A 16,346-nucleotide genomic window follows, 5' to 3' on the forward strand; every position below is an offset into this window, starting at 1 on the left:
CTGGAAAGAGGGAGAATCCCAAAACACTACAGAGGAGACATCCCTATTAATACAGACAAAAGAGAAACAGCACATCAGCATCAGAAACTGGAAGCTCTCAGTAAGGATTCTGTCACTAGCACCAGATCAGTGAAACGTGAACCTATTTGAATATAAAAGGGAATAGAAATATCTTGGGTAGGCACTAGGACCCCACGAATGCCTATATGAAATGCTGCCTGGCAGCATGTCAGTGGCACAGAGCTTCCTTAGCTGTTACACAAGACAAGGAGCAGCATTTGGAGCATCATTTTCATCCTGAAACCTGCAAGGTATTCATTTATCTACCATTTATCATAAGGATTCTTAGATTATAAAAGCCTTAGAGCTGCTTATTTCATCCTTATTTATTGCCAGCCTCTCAGTCATTTATATTATTGTTACATGTTGTTATGTTTTTATATTTCTGTAGCTCAGATGGGAGCAACAGTGCCATAAAGAAATGGGCTAGTTATTTCCAGCTAGTGAGACCTGGGAGTATTGTACACCAAAAGTGTAAGTATGTGTTTTATATCTTTATTATGCTGTTCATCACTGCTTGTTCCTTTGGTTTGCACTGTAGTCCCCCTTCAGAGAGGGGAAGGAAACCGTTGATGAGCTGATCTAGGAAGAGAAACCTGGATCTTCTGTTCGCCCGTTGTGGAAAATGTCTAGCAAATGCCTGAAAAATCCTAAATACTGGGAAGACATTGTGTGTGTTCTTCCAGCTTTTGAGATGGTAGATTCTGATGAGGATAGCTGATTTTTTTTTCCCCATTGTGACTTTTTCTTCCTTGCCTGGGATGGGAAATGGATTTTGCTGGATGCTGTGAGCAAAGCTCACAACTGTTTTACGTGTACTCCATTCGCAGGGTTGAAGAACTGCTTATTTTCTTTGTAATCACTGATGCGATGCAGCATATTTTCTGAACATATCTCTAGTTTTCTCAAGTCCCTTCAGATATGTCATTCATTCCTTGCTAGAAGGGTACAGAGATATTCATGAATCTTAACTGTGAAGCCAATGGATTGCTTCCTACGTATAAGGTTCACATTCAATGTTAACAGTAGTCAGATGTAATCTTGGAAACAGATCATAGACCGGTTTTTCCCTATCATTGAAGCAAGTTGTATTTGGTCTAGATGGCCAATTTTGTTGGCCATTAAAAGGTTTGTGATAATCTTATAGATTTTGATTGCAATTTCCCTTTAACTACACTGCCTGTATAGACATAGCTTCCACAGAACTGACATACAGATTGCTCAAGGGCATATAGAGCACTGGATGCCAGTTGGAAATAAGTTTAATGAAAGAAGTTTTGATTGCAGTTTGAACTTCAGTGGATGTGACTACTGTTTGTCAACGGACTATGCGTGTGAGTAAGGAGAGAAGGATTTGGCCCAATCTATGCTAGAAGCGTTTACTTTACTAAGAGTAAAAATAATTTGATTGCATTTCTCTAAAATCCAAACAACCAATATGACTTATAAATGGCAGCTGTACACTAAAGAAGAATCAGATTTTATAACTTTAAATGGATTGATTTAAAAAGTCAGTGTTTTTAATTTGTAATGACCAAAATTCAACTGGCAATGGGCCAAATTCATAGGTGAGTCTAAGACCTGGTCTATACTGGGGGTGGGGAGGGATCGATCTAAGTTATGCAATTTCAGCTACGTGAGTAGCTGAAGTCGACGTACTTAGATCTACTTACCGCAGTGTCTTCACTGCGGTAGGTCAACTGCTGACACTCCCTCATCAACTCTACGCTTCTTGCTCCAGTGGAGTACTGGAGTTGACGGGAAAGCGCTCGATGGTCGATTTATTGCGTCTTCAATAGATGCGATAAATCACTCTCCCCCATGGATCAATCGCTCCAGAGGTAAGTGTAGACCTGCCCTTATAGGTAGTAAAAGGGCTGTAGTTTATAACAACATGCGCATGACTGCTAAATTTGGGCCATGATTTAAACAATCTAAAATATATTTTTGCAGAGACGGATAAATTAAAACATTCTCTGGGGTAAGGGGTGGAATGTTGTATTCCATATTCTTTTCTCTTTTTAAGGGAGTTAGAACACAACTTAGATGCAAAATTCCCATAGAGTTAAGAGTAAGATGTCACAATGAGACCTGAGGATTTATGAGGGGTTTTTTTTTTTGTAGTGTCCCTTATAGCTATTTTAAATACAGCAAATAATTTCCACGTGATTTAATTTAATAGCTAGATACAATTCAGATTGTGTTATTTGGTAATAAAAGTCCATGATCCAATATTTTCTGCAGACAGGAAACAGTGAAATCAGAATGAATCCTCCAATGTCATACTGTGGGGATGTAATGAACTAAATAACCTCTTCAACCTTTCATGTCTAATACTTGTTGAATATACATAATCTGTGTATTTCTATATTTTATAGTATATTATAGTATAGTCAAACACATTGAAGCAGTAGAAAACACCTGTCATTGGTGCACAAATCAAGGCTATTTTGGGTTCTGCACTATTATTTCACTCCCACTTTACTTAGAAAGTGGCGGTATCTCAGAATTAGAACTGTGCAAATAATGAATTCTTTGGTTCACTGGCAATTCTGAAAAATACAAAAGAAAAATCACTGTGAAAAGAGTTTTTTTTAGAAATTCCAATGAATTGAAAAGTAAATAAAAAAAATTGTTTCAGATCAAACAAAAGGTTTCTTTTGAACAAAATCAAAATGTTTCACTTCAATGTTGATAATTTTAAAATTTTTGATTTTCATTTAAATTCTTTTAATTAAAGTCATTTTGAAAATGTCAAAACATTTTGAGGGGTTCTTTTTGAAGGATTTTGTTTTGAGCAAAACAATTTGGTGAAAATGATACAAATTTGCTAAATGTTTTGGTGTCAATGAATCTTCATTTGTCACTGGGGAAAAAATATTTTGGCCAAAAAATGTTTCCCAGCTCTACCCTTAGATTAGATGTTGATTAGAACGATGTAGTTTCGGATCTGGATCTAGATCTCCATTTCAACTCTAGTCCTCCAAAAATTCAGGAGTGTATGAATTGGCTCAGTCTTGTTATAGAGCTAACACCCATGATGTGAAATTTGAATCTGGGTCCAAATTCTCATCCACTTGCCTCAGCTGTGTGAGGTGTCAAGGCCTGGGGCTTTCACTTGAGCCTATGTGTGTCTCAGAATTAATGTATAACTTTGTGTACCTGTCCTACACTTACAATTATATACACAAAAACTACGTTCAAAAGAACATTATTAAGGGTGCATTATCAAGCACTCAAAAGTTAACACCTGCCTTTGCAACTTTAATTCCACCCTTCGTGCGTATGCATTATGATAGTCTTTTATTATACATTGCCTCATCCTGCTCTGGGGGGTGACTCAAGGTTGTGCAGTGAAAGACTTTTGTCTGTAGGACCCCTGCTTCATTTACTACAGAAGTTGGAAGGAGAGTAATGATTAAGACAGGGGCCTGCAGGCAGAGAAAGGATGGTCTTGTGGCTGTTGAATGCTGGCCTGGAGAACTGGGTTCTATCCCTGCCTCTGCCATGGAGTTCTTGTGTGATGCTGGGCAAGTCACTTAAGCCAAATTTTCACAGATGGTCACTAATTGTGTGTTCCTTATTTTCTGGGTGCCCAGCATGAGACCCTGGCATCCGCTAAGCACTCGCTGCTGCAACTGGACTTAATCAGAGCTGTGCTTTGGATGTATAAAGTGCTATAAAAGTATCCTGAAAATTCAGGTCCTAACATCTTAATTTAGATGCCCCAAACTAGTGGATACTTTTGACCCTGATCTCTTTGCCTCAGTTTCCCATTTATAAAATGGGATAACACTCTTCCCCAACCCATCTCACAGGAGTGCTGTGAAAATAAACGGATGTTTGTGAGCCACTCACTTGAATCATTTGGGGGATTCTTTGTTTTTAAAAAATTTTAGTCTGAAATATGCCGGATAAACACTTCTGAAGAGCAGATGATGCCTCATTGCGACTACTCTGACTGTGTACTCCACCCATTCTCCTTTAGGGATTAAAAGGTCGTCCCATCTCCATACTCATCCCCTCTTTGGCCTCTTTGTAGAGATTGATTACTAGACTGCCCAGGATGGCGGTGATTTTTATGATGACGCTGCCTGTGTACGACGAATGAGTTGGAAGCCACTAATTAATGCGTTTCACACTGGCCGTTGTGATATGACAACAACTTTCACTTAGGCTGAATTCATACTGGCAACCTGGCAATTATGATGTGAAAGATTATGTGTCTTATCCATCTCTTGCATGATGCATTCTCCACAACTATGTCTACAGTTATTGATTACTAGTGGTGAAACACTGGAATGCGTTACCTAGGGAGGTGGTGGAGTCTCCTTCCTTGGAGGTTTTTAAGGCCCGGCTTGACAAAGCCCTGGCTGGGATGATTTAGCTGGGAATTGGTCCTGCTTTGAGCAGGGGGTTGGACTAGATGACCTCTTGAGGTCCCTTCCAACTCTGATATTCTATGATTCTATGATTATTATTTTATTATTTGTATTATCACAGGGCCTAGGAGCCCTAGTCATGGACCAGCACCCCATTGTGCTAGGCGCTGTACAAACACAGAACAAAAAGATGGTGCCTGCCCCAAAGAGTTCACAATCTAAGTATAAGGCAAGAGACAACAGATGCATATAGATGGGGAGTTACAAGGAAACAATGGGACAATATTGGTCAGCATGAAAGGCAGTGGTATCAATGCACCAGCAAACTGTTACAGTTTTTGTAGGCATCACAGCAAAGGAGATCTTTAAGAAGGGTTTGGAAGGAGGATAATGAGTTAGGTTTATCAGAAGCTCTTCCCAAGAGAGAGGGGCAGCCTGGAAGAAAGCACAAAGGTGCTACTTTGAACATTTAAGAGCTGAGCAATGGAGATAGCATCCTGGGCTGGTCAGAGGGGAAGGTTGACATCTCAGCAGCAAATGAGATATGATAGGTAGGGTGGGGATAGGCCATAAAGGGCCTTGGAAGTTAATAGAAGCCACTTATGTTTGATGCAATATAGAAGAAAACCCCAATGGAGGGATGCAAAGGTGGTTGTCAAAGTGACAGGCTAGGAAAATGATCTTTACAGCAGCATTCTGAATGGATACAAGTGGGGCAAGATTGCATTTGTCAGGGCCAGACAGAAGCATGTTGCAGTAATCGACATGCAAGATAAGAGTCTGGAATAGAATTTTAGCTATGCAGATGCTGGGAAAGGCCATATCTGAGAGACGTTTTGCAGAAAGACTTGGCAGGACTTAGATTGAGCTTGGATGAACCTAGAGAGAAGTCCAAGTCAAAGATGACACCAGGTTATGGGCCTGAGTGACAGGTAGGATGATGGTGATGTCCACAGTAATTGAGAGAGGAGGTAGCCGGGAGAGCTCAGGAAGCAAAGATTAAGAGCTTTGTTATATCCATGTGATAGCACTGAAGTCAGTTGGGTTTCCTTGGTGCCACTGAGAGTAGAATATGCCACACCATGTTTGTGTTTTACTAAATTATATAGATATAAAATAGATTTAAAATTATCAAACAGCCATAAACATCACCTTTCATTTGGAATGTCAATGAGACTAATGCACTAGCCTGTTAACCTGTATTACTATCTCAAACTGTCTAGAAAGCACCTGCAACCACACACTGTCAATTGCTAAGTAGTTGTATCCATGGGCAAAGTATTTGTAGATCATTTACTTAACAATGGAACGAATTTATGCCCTCTTTAAAAAAAATCTTCAAAGATTTTATGCTCTGCAACTGATCATTTTTATTTACGACGCAGTATGGAACACAGCGGAGACCTGATCCTGCCCCCTAGATGTTTACAGTCTAAAAAAAATTCTACTGTAAGTTGAAAAGAGGCTCTGAATTTTCTCTAGGTCTTATTTTTTCTTTTAATTCTACTATTTAATTGTAAAGAAATTAAAAACCAAATTGGGTCAGCATTACTGATGTTGGTATTCAAAACAATGTTTAACATGCCCTCTGCTGGTCTGAAGGCAGCAGTTATTCCCAGAACTATGCCTATATTAGTGGGTCTTTTGACACTGCATTTGTTAAACACAAACACACTGATGGATTTCAGCTGCTTTGAAAACATAGTGTGTGTAGGGGGGAATAAATGTTTGCCAAATGGAGTAGGACACAGAGTCCTATCTGGCAACCCTTTCTCATCTGAGTAGTCTATAGTCATGCAGGGTCATGCACTGAAGGCTATTGGCCAAATTGTGTTTTACTTGTTTAAATCAGGAGTCACTTCATTGATTCAATGAAGTGACTCCAGCTTTAAACTAGTGTGAGAACAGAATTTGTCCCACCGGGGAAACCCGCATGAGTGAAAGTTACAGGTTGTGATATAATGGGGGGTTGGTGATTCTGACTCCCATTATCCCTCTCTAATTGCATTACCATTAGCGCAACCCAGCCATTGCCCATTCAGTGAGTATCAGTGATCTAGTAGGACCGTCCCATGCTGATTCTGGATGTGAAGGTACCATCTCAACATGTAGCCAGGCTTTTTAAGTGGAATTAAATGTAGCTGTCAAATTGTGAAAGCCATACTCTGAAGGCAATCTAGAATACTTTTACTGGGCAGTATTTCTACCTGAGTAACTCCATTGGATTGTTCTGATCCAATGTTTGTTATTTTAAAGCTTTTTCTAACCAGAAATCTTCAATATGATTGCCCTTCGAATGATAGCTAAGACTTATTTTATCCAGTATATAATAGCAGGTCTGCAGATTTAAAAACTGGAGTACTATTCAGTTTTTGTGATATGTGGTTTTCTCCTTATGGTGTGTATATGTAAGTCCTCTATCTGGTCCATTTGACTTGTAAAGCATCCTCCTTTAAAGGATTTATAATACATAATTTTTAGCAATGTGGTAGCCACACTTTGAAGCCTTCAGTCACTGGGTCAGAGGCCATCCATTAGAGAATGAGATGGTGCAATGAAGGAATACTTGTCTGTGGAACAACAGACATTGTAAATATTTTCTGTCTAGTTGAGTGGGTAACCAGTGGATTTCACTGTCTTACTAAGCTTGACTCAAATGCAAAGAAGTGCAATTTTTTGGTAACATTACTCAGTTCTTATTACTATTTTGTACTCTTTTCATAGCTCAATCATAGGCCAAATTAATCCCTGATAGAATGCTAGTGACATCAGTAGTGTTACACCAGAGATGAGTTTGACCTAGCGAGTCTCCATTTAAAAATCTCTGGCTATGCATTTTAAATGAAAGCATCATTATTTGTATTGTGTCAGACCAGACTTTAGCAGATTCTACTTTATTTTCAGTGCTCATTAGCTGGGGCTAAATAATGATGAAACAGAAATACGTATTTTCTCATAAATATCTAATCCGCATTTTAAGCATTTTGCAAAATTATTATTACTGATGGTACTTGGGAAATAGTATATTTTTAAAGCATAACAATTCACTGATAAGAAATAGTTTAATTTATTGTGTCAGGTTTGTGCCAGGTTCTCCCTTGTCTACTCTGATAGGGCCTGATCCAAAGGTGGTTGAAGTCAATTGGTATCTTTCCATTGGCCTTTGGATTAGTGTGATGGGTTCCGCTGGGTACAACCTCTAACTGGGGTACTGCTGAACCCTTTGGCTTACCAAACTGGGATCCCTCTCACCATAGGCGACAACTTCTCCTGGTGCCAGTGGGTGCTCGACCCACCCCTGCCCCCGGCCCATCCCGACTCCACCTCTGCCCCACCCCTATTCCAACCCTTTCCCCAAAGTCCCTGCCCCAACTCCGCCCCCTCCCTTCCCCTATTGGACCCCTTCCCCAAATCCCAGCCCCGGCCCGCCTCTTCCCCACCTACTCCCCCGAGTGCGCCGCGTTCCTGCTCCTCCCCCTCCCTCACACAGCTTGTTACACCACGAAACAGCTGTTTTGTGGTGGCAAGTACTGGGAGGAGACGTGGGGACGCCGCATGCTCAGGGGAGGAGTTGGAGGCAGAGGTGAGCTGGGGTGGGGTGGGGAGCTGCTGGTGGGTGCAGAGCACCCACCAATTTTTCCCTGTGGGTGCTCCAGCCCCAGAGCACCCACCGAGTTGGTGCCTATGCCTCTCACACTGTGATGTTTTGACAAGCTCCAAACCCCTCCAAGTCCTGCACTCACACAGCCATCCACAGGCAGGGACACACCCATATTAGTTACATGAATGTTTTCACCAGCTCCTCATGAACCAACAATAGAGGCTCCAGCCAATTCCCCCCAGCTCCCCAGCCTAGGACCCCAGAGCTGTACTGTCTTGCCCTGATCAGAATCCTGGCCAGTGTAAATTTATTACCCAGTCCGCCCCAACGTGGAGAGGACCTGCACCAGCCCTCGTTCCTGAGCAGATTTCCCTTGCATGTCAAACACGCTGTTTTAGGTAAAAAACATATCAGATTTATTAACTACAGAAAGATGGATTTTAAGTGATTATAAGTAGTAAGTGTACAGATCAGTTCTTCTAGTACAGTCATGTAACTTTCATTTGCCATTTGTTTCTAGTCCTTCATTTTTTTTTTCACTGATGACGACAACCACAATTTATAGACCACTTTTCATTGTAACAAAGATCAGAATCTGGGTGCCAACTCAGGAAAACACATGTGCTTAACATTTGTCATGTACTTAAGTCTCAAGGGACTACTGCAGGTGCTTAAAATTAAGCACATGCTTATGCTGTCCTTAATAGGGAGACTTCCTCTTGACTCTGGGTGAAAATTTCAAATCAAACTGTCAATTTGTATGAAACTGGAGAACCTTGCTACATAATCCAGGGCTTTAGGGAGAATGTAGCTACTGATACTGTGTTTGGGAAATGAGTCAGTATAAGCACCAGATGTGCTAGTGTCAAAGCAAAAGTGGGAGCAGTATTAAAAAAACAAAACAAAAAAACAACATGAGAATCCACTTCCAGGCCTTCAGAGAAGAAGAGTGATAGTCTTATATTTGCAAGGTGCTCTGATACTGTGATTATGAGCTCTAGGGACCTAGGTAGGCAGAGAGTGAAAATCCTGTTGGGATTTTTGCCTTTGACTTCAAGGGGGCCAGGATTTTACCCATAGTCTTCTGAGCAAAAGTACTGTGCTTGAATTTCATCTATGAATGTTTCCATTATAAGCTCTAATAAGCCACCACTATTGTTTTGAAAGGAAACCTACTCTAAGCAATTTAAATGTGTCAAAAAACTGTTCACAAAGCATACAAAAGAAATGTACTGCTTTTCTCCCCTCTGCAAAAAACGAGTCATAACTATAATTGGGAAGCCATGAAACTGCCCTTTTGAAATAACAATTTTTTGATGGGTTTTATGGATGATATCTCATCATCAACTGAAGTGATGGTTGTCCTTAATGGTAATTTTTGTCATTAAGTACAGTTTGCAGGAAGGCAACTTCCTTTTATTAAAATATATATATCAAAGCTAAAAGCACACGAGTACGAGAAATCATACTTTACAATCTATCTCCTGCACAAAAGAACATGCACGTGTTGGGATTTTAGTTACATAAATCTCATTAGTTTCAGGGGAACTACATGCTAATAGGTTTGTGAATTGAGTTAGGACTATTCCCCCTCAAGTCTGCATTCTCAAATCAGTGTCACAGAATAAAATTAGTGTTCATGCACAGAGACCCACAGTGCAATAACTCAGTTGATATTAATTTGAATTTATTCTCCCTTTTCCCCAAAATACAATAATTTATACCTGAGATGATTTTATGTCACCTAACACCAGAAATCACTTTCCCTGGAGCCACAAAGCGGCTTTGATCATCCAGATTTGTTTGTTTCCTTCTAGGACACTTGACTAGACTGGGATAGCTAACATCATATCCAGCGTGTACCTAGTATTAGATGGTAAGGGCCAGATTCTGATCTCAATTACACTGGGTAAATCCAGAGTAACTTCACTTTGACCATTGCATTGCAGTGGTCTCTAAGTCCCTGCCAAACTATCTTGTAAAACTTTGACATTGGTTCAGAGCCTAGTATGGCCATTGCATATGGACTTGGATTCCCAAACTGTTTGTAAGCTCTAATGTGCATGTGTTTATGCATACACATAGTTGAAACCACTTTGACAGGATGTGGATACCCTTTGATAGCATCTAGAATTTGTAATTTAGCTGGACAGATTAAACTTAATGAGTGTGCTGTCACTGGAGTGCGGTGCTCAGAGTTGCCGAAGCTACTTTGTAAAGGCAATTTTTGGCATTAATTGGCTTGTCAATCACAATGAAAAGGGCTACAAATTGCTTTCCGAATGCTGCTCTGTGCTGCATCGCATCTGTGTGCACATAGTAGTATCCAGGAGGTACGACTTCTTCCTGACTGAGTGTTTGCTGTTCTGCTGTTGCTTTCCTTTTCCCAGCCATTCTGGGATCCCAGAAGCCCAAGTGGTTCAGATCAGTCAGAAGAATTTAAATGCGAGTGGTTTGGGGAATGAATGCTATCACAGCAGGAATGTTAATTATGTGACGAGACTAAGTGGTTTCCGTCTCAGTACATGTAAATAGGCGTACTGTCTTACTCAGGGCTTGTACAGTCACTAATGCAATGAAGCTACAATCTTGTTTGCTGCTAATACTCTGGCTCTCATTTTAAGGTGGAGTTGGAGGTGACGGGTCAGCTGAAAAGGATCTGTCAGAGTCACCACATGTGAACTCAGAATTGCAGCATTTGAACGTGTACAATTTGAAATTCCTTCACTCACTTAAGGCTGATGTACAGCAGTGTACTTTCTTGACAGTGTCATTGGCGACTCTCATCAAATTGGATTCTGTGATGTTTTCTTGCTGGCCGTAGGCAGCTGGGAGTGACTCGCAGACATCAAAGCCATAGTTTCCTTCGAGAAGGTTATTTATTAGAGAACACAACAGGCTCAGAACAGCTGGCTTGTTTTGGAAGCCTTTATTAAAGGCACTCGCACTGTCTATATCTTTGCGTTTGCCTTTCTGAACTCAGACATGGGTTATGTATTTAAAAAGACATTAACATTTTTAAGAACACTGCTTAGTTCTTCGGTGACCCAAACAAACCTATGGTCCATTTTCACTAGGATATTCCAACTGCTTTACCCAGTTCCAGTGATGCACGGTAACAATAAACCCGTCTTAACAGGACAGTTAATGTGGATTTATGGCTGCTTTGCATTACTGGAGCAGCACAATCAGCCAGAATGGACTGGTGAAGCTGGTCCATATGGTTCTGTAACTTAAAAACCACATAATTGGGATGCTCGGGTACACTCACATGTGTACAAAATAAGCAGCCATCCCAGATAAAAGGGTTCTTTGAAATGGAACCAAGGGCTACTTGTTCCCCAGTTAGTTTCATTGCAGTGAGGCTAATTTTGAGGAGTCCTTTATGTGACATGCTCAATAATGGATTTCTGTATATTTAAGTGAATACATTTCTATTCATGGTGTTTAAGAAATATGGGTCACATTAAACTCTTACAAATACTGTAATCATTACATTAAGAAACCCCAATCATCCTGCTTTGTTTTAATTCAGAAACTGCTATTTTGTAAAACTTTCATCTCACCAGTAGAACAAGTAGGTCTTTGCCATTCACCCACATTACTGGCACTTCATTGTTGTGGACAAGCAGTACATTTTTTCAGCAGCATGCCTGGAGCAGTAAATCTCCATGTCATTCTCCTCAGTCTCTCGTCTTCTATCCTCTGGAATCTCTCTCCTTGCTGTGGCTAGCACACTTCATCTGTCAAATCTTCCACCGTAGGCTTGTTTGTATCCATGCTAACAGAATCTCTGAAGTTATCTTCATCCATAAAGAAGGATTATGAAGTTAAAATCCACCATTAATCTCTGTGGTTGTTCAGTTGCCTGGTAGAGTGAGGATGGTGAGGGAGGTCGGCAGAGAGGTGGGATGGTGAGGGATGATGGAGCATTCTGGGTAAAGGGCACTTTGCCCTGGAAAGGGGGTTTTATTGGGCTGGGCATAAAATTACAACAATAACAAATTTTGTACAAATTTTAGAATATGTGCATAACAACCAAGTTATCACGTGAGCTTATTTTTGCAGCTTGTTCTGTTTTTCACCTGTTTGAAGCTTGTCATACATCATATCTACTACAGGTTAAGGCAGGGACCGCTCTAACTTTTTTGCCGCCCCAAGCTGCCCCTGCCGTAACAACCCCCCCGCAAGCACATGCTGGGCGGCTGGTGCCTGGAACCGGCCCTGGGTTAAGGGAAGGATGGGCTAGGGCTGAAGTGGGGAGAGGAGAAGCACTGCTCTCCCTCCTCTGGTAAAAGTAGAGGGAAAGAAAGCTCCCCCTTCTCTCCCTGGTTTGGGGACTGCTGTTCCCCTATATCCCCCCTCCTTCTCCTGTTTCAATTTACTTTAAGCCTGGTGCTCCCATTAGATTGCATGGTCTGTAGGGCAGGGAGTATCTGTCCCATATGGTCCGCAAGGTGGCTAGCATACTGTGGGTGCTATAACTGGTTTATGACACCTCTGATGATGCCACATCTTTCACCTTAGATTTTTTTTTTAACTGTAGAAATGAATGCATCTTAAATACAGTGCTGCTGTTGTCACTACCACATCTGTCACTACCACATCTGTCAAGCCTCTGTGTGGGGCAGAGTGGGGCTATAAGCACTAGCTGAGCTACTTTGCAGTAGGAGCCTGAGGAGAATTGACATAGTTTGTAAACTCTTTGGGGCCGCAACCATCTCTTTGGTCTGTGTTATAATTAAAAGGAGGAATTCTCACTGGCTCAGCTAGAATTCTCTTGGTCTCTGGGCGAGCACACGATGGACTGCAGGTTTCTGTAAGTCAGTGGTTCTCAACCAGGGGACTGCCACCCACTAAGGGGCCGTGAGCTGGTTTCAGGGGGCCATGGGGCCCTGCGACTGAAGCATGGGGCCCTGAGCCCCAGCACCCCCACGGGGCTGAAACCAGGAGCAGAGCTGTGGGGCTGAAGCCCTCAGCCACAGTTCTCCCACTGCCTAAAGCACTGAACCCCAGTTCCCCTGAAGGGCAGAAGCTCTTGCCCTCGCCCCCTCCCACTCCCATCCCAAGCCCCCAGCAAAATCACACACACACTCTAACTCAGTAAGATAGATAGAGATAATACAGAAAGTAGATCTGAACCCTCATACTTACACCATCCATTGGGGAATAACCTGAAATGTTAGCCATTATTTTCCTCATCACTGTCATCTTCCTCATCTTCACCAATGGCCATCATTCTGGCCCCTCTCAAGGGCTACATCTCCCTCTCCTCCTGCCCACAGGCTGGGCTGCAGCTTTTATAGTATGTTACACGGACGTTACCATGTCTAATGCATATTCCGTAGGGGTTTCTCCCCTCTTCCTTATTTGTATTTCCTCCCTTTACTAATATTAAGGTGTCCATCTATAGGTTAGTATATTTATGATTTTAACTCATTATCATATACGTCAATTCATTGCCCTGGCACTCTTGCGATTTGGATGTTCCATCCAAAATCTTCCAGAAGATGGTGTTAGTTCATATTTCTGTGGTTTGCTGATGTCATTATGGACAAAATTCCCCCTTACCCTCTACTTCTAGTTCCCCAAAATATATGGGTTATCTAAGTTTATCTATGCCAAAGTTCATAGGCCTCAAGCCTCATGCTAACTGCTGAAGCCAATGTCTTACAGGATACAAGCCTGTAGGTTCCTTGCATTACAGCTGAATATAATAAAGCAGAATATAATGCAAAACCATGAATATAATAGAGGCAAACTGGCCCACTGAGCTACAATCCTTGGTAATTAGATTATACCCTGAAGCCTGAGGTTCCCTTATTTGTTATCTTATTTTAATGTAATTGTGTATGTACTTATTATTCATATACAAGTTTAATACTTTATGCAGTCTGGGGAGCTCTTTGCTTCTGGGATATCTTGTGGTAGTGAGTTCCACTAGATTAATGTTGCTCATCTTGCACTTCAGCTACAAATTTGATTCGACTGATGAATATGGGTTTAATCATTTTTATTATGATTGTTTCTTTTACTCAGAAATCAGGTAGTTCCTAAAAGTCTTTCCCCCTTGGCATCCATTTTCCTTTCAGAACTCCAACATGTTCATATACCTTTAATATTTGGTCTTTGGCTTAGTGCATTTCTCCAACAGGAAGTCACCATCTGTATGCTCTAAAAAGCAGAAGGCCAAATGATATGACAGGTGGGCCCAAATCAAAATGTTAGAGCTTCGGTGGTGGTCAAAATTCAAACATGGATCCAGATCCAGATTTTTTGCAAATGGCTTTTATCTTTATAATGAACTGGACTGAAAGCCCTGTTCTGTCCAGCTCCACTTTGGGGTGTTCAAAATTCAGATCTAAACCTTGTTTCAGGGGCAAAATGTGCAATTCGAGCTCATCTCTAGTTCATTTCTACCTCAATATAATGCTGTCCTCGGGAGCCAAAAAAATCTTACCGTGTTATATCGAACTTGCTTTGATCCACTGGAGTGTGCAGCCCTGCCCCCCGGAGCACTGCTTTACCGCGTTATATCCAAATTCGTGTTATATCAGGTCTCGTTATATCGGGGTAGAGGTGTATACAGCATATCAAAATCAGAAGGCCTACTTTCATGATATACAACTGCTTAGAACATTCTTCTCTCATCGCAGAGGAACTCTGACAGCCTCGTTGAAATTCCCAGAGTTCATCAGCGACACAAGGAATAATGTCCAGAAATAGGTCTGAACACTTACGTAAAATTATCATTTTTTATTAGGTTGATTGTGCCAGCATGAGAGAGAGAGATGAGTAATCCAGTTCTCCAATTCTAAAGGAAATTGGGTCAATAGGGGTTTAAAATAAAAGTCCTGCTGTCTATTAAAATCAGGAATAATAAGAATCACAAAGTAACAAAAGAAGTTGACCGACCATGAAGCATCCTAGCAAAATGTAATGTGTGATTGAATTGTTTGTGGGCAATAGTCCAAGCTATTGTGGTCATGAGAACCAATTTTCTCTTGGTGGATTGTGAACTGGAATGCAAGGGCTGCATTATCCTAGATGCTCTGTGCAGCCCTGCATCCCAAAGATCTCATCTATCCTGCAGGAAAGTACTTTAACCATTGCCGTAGCTCAGTGGCATGCACCTGGCAGGCAAGAAAATCCTCTACAAGAGAGGTGGAATTTTAAGGCTCCAGGTTCCTTAAGGATTTATGTTAAGATTTATAGTCAGAGCAGGGAGGAAGCCCCTGACAATTAAGGCAATGCCTTCAAACTGTCAGCATTTTATTCAGCAGCACAGACATGTATTTTCTATATAGTTCTGTCAATGAAGCCCAAATTATTATTTTCCTATTACTAAGCAGAAGGAATTTTTGGGGACAGTTTAACGTTCTGGTGGACTCCTGTAACTTGTACAGATTTTTAACTAAAGAGCAGAAAAGCAATGCTAGGAAACCAAGTAATGTGACTGGTGAGCTCAAAGCCAACGCTACACAGAGCACTGACATTGGTTACTTGTAAAGGAGTAAGAAGTTCTCTTCTACACAACAGAACCCACTGGAACACTTGCTCCATGCTGATTCCTTCTGTTATGACGCCAACGTCACTCTCGCTACAGCTCCTTGTCTCCCCTCCCTAGACAACCCGTGATTCAGATTTTACCAACTTGGTCTCCTGCCCAGGTTGCTTCCTTTTTAATTCCACTCCAGCTCCCCACTAACCCCCACTGTAGTTCCCTGCACAAATCTTAAGTCCCGCCCCAGCCTCCCACGGTCAGCCTCCCACAGATTTGCTGATTGCTAACCCCTGTGACGGCAATCCTTTCAGGCCCTTGAGTGTGGTGCACCAGGGAAGGGGAACATAAAATGAGTGTAAGCAAGAAGAGAGTGAGGGTATGCATGGTTGTAGAAGTTCTGCTTAGCTGACTGTAGAGGTGGTTAGATCTTGGAGAAATGCTTTTTGTTAGTTGTGGTGTAATTCTTTTGGGAAATTTGTGCATACAGTAAAGTCTGTGTCCTCTCTTGGAGCCAAATCCAGTTTCACTGAAATCAGAGGGAGTTTTGATATTAACTTCAATAGGAGCAGAATTTGTTTCTCTGACAAATCAGTGCTTAAGTGCATGGCTGATGCTTATAGGATTTACCCAGAAAAGCAAAAAAAAACATTCCTTGTTGCTAAAACATTGGAGGGAAAAATCTGTTTGTGCCCTCCCCCTAATTTCCATGAGCACATGTAGCTAGTGCCCTATCTAGCCCCAAACATTCAGTACTATTTATCAGTATGCAACTCATGCTGAGGCTGATTCTCAGCTGGTG

At 41.4% G+C, this 16,346-nt stretch overlaps 1 protein-coding gene across 1 annotated transcript in view; it reads left to right on the forward strand.

Moving 5' to 3' along the window:
• The first annotated feature begins 220 nt into the window (after positions 1-220).
• RAB27B (RAB27B, member RAS oncogene family) overlaps positions 221-16,346 on the forward strand; it is a 183,804-nt gene continuing 167,678 nt past the window's right edge. The window contains exons 1-2 of the mRNA XM_034774302.1: positions 221-311; positions 452-534. The gene's annotated coding sequence lies outside the window, so the exon portion shown is untranslated. The remainder of the gene's footprint in view (positions 312-451; positions 535-16,346) is intronic.

Source organism: Trachemys scripta, chromosome 6, assembly GCF_013100865.1.
Source record: "Trachemys scripta elegans isolate TJP31775 chromosome 6, CAS_Tse_1.0, whole genome shotgun sequence".
Classification (NCBI taxonomy): domain Eukaryota; kingdom Metazoa; phylum Chordata; order Testudines; family Emydidae; genus Trachemys; species Trachemys scripta.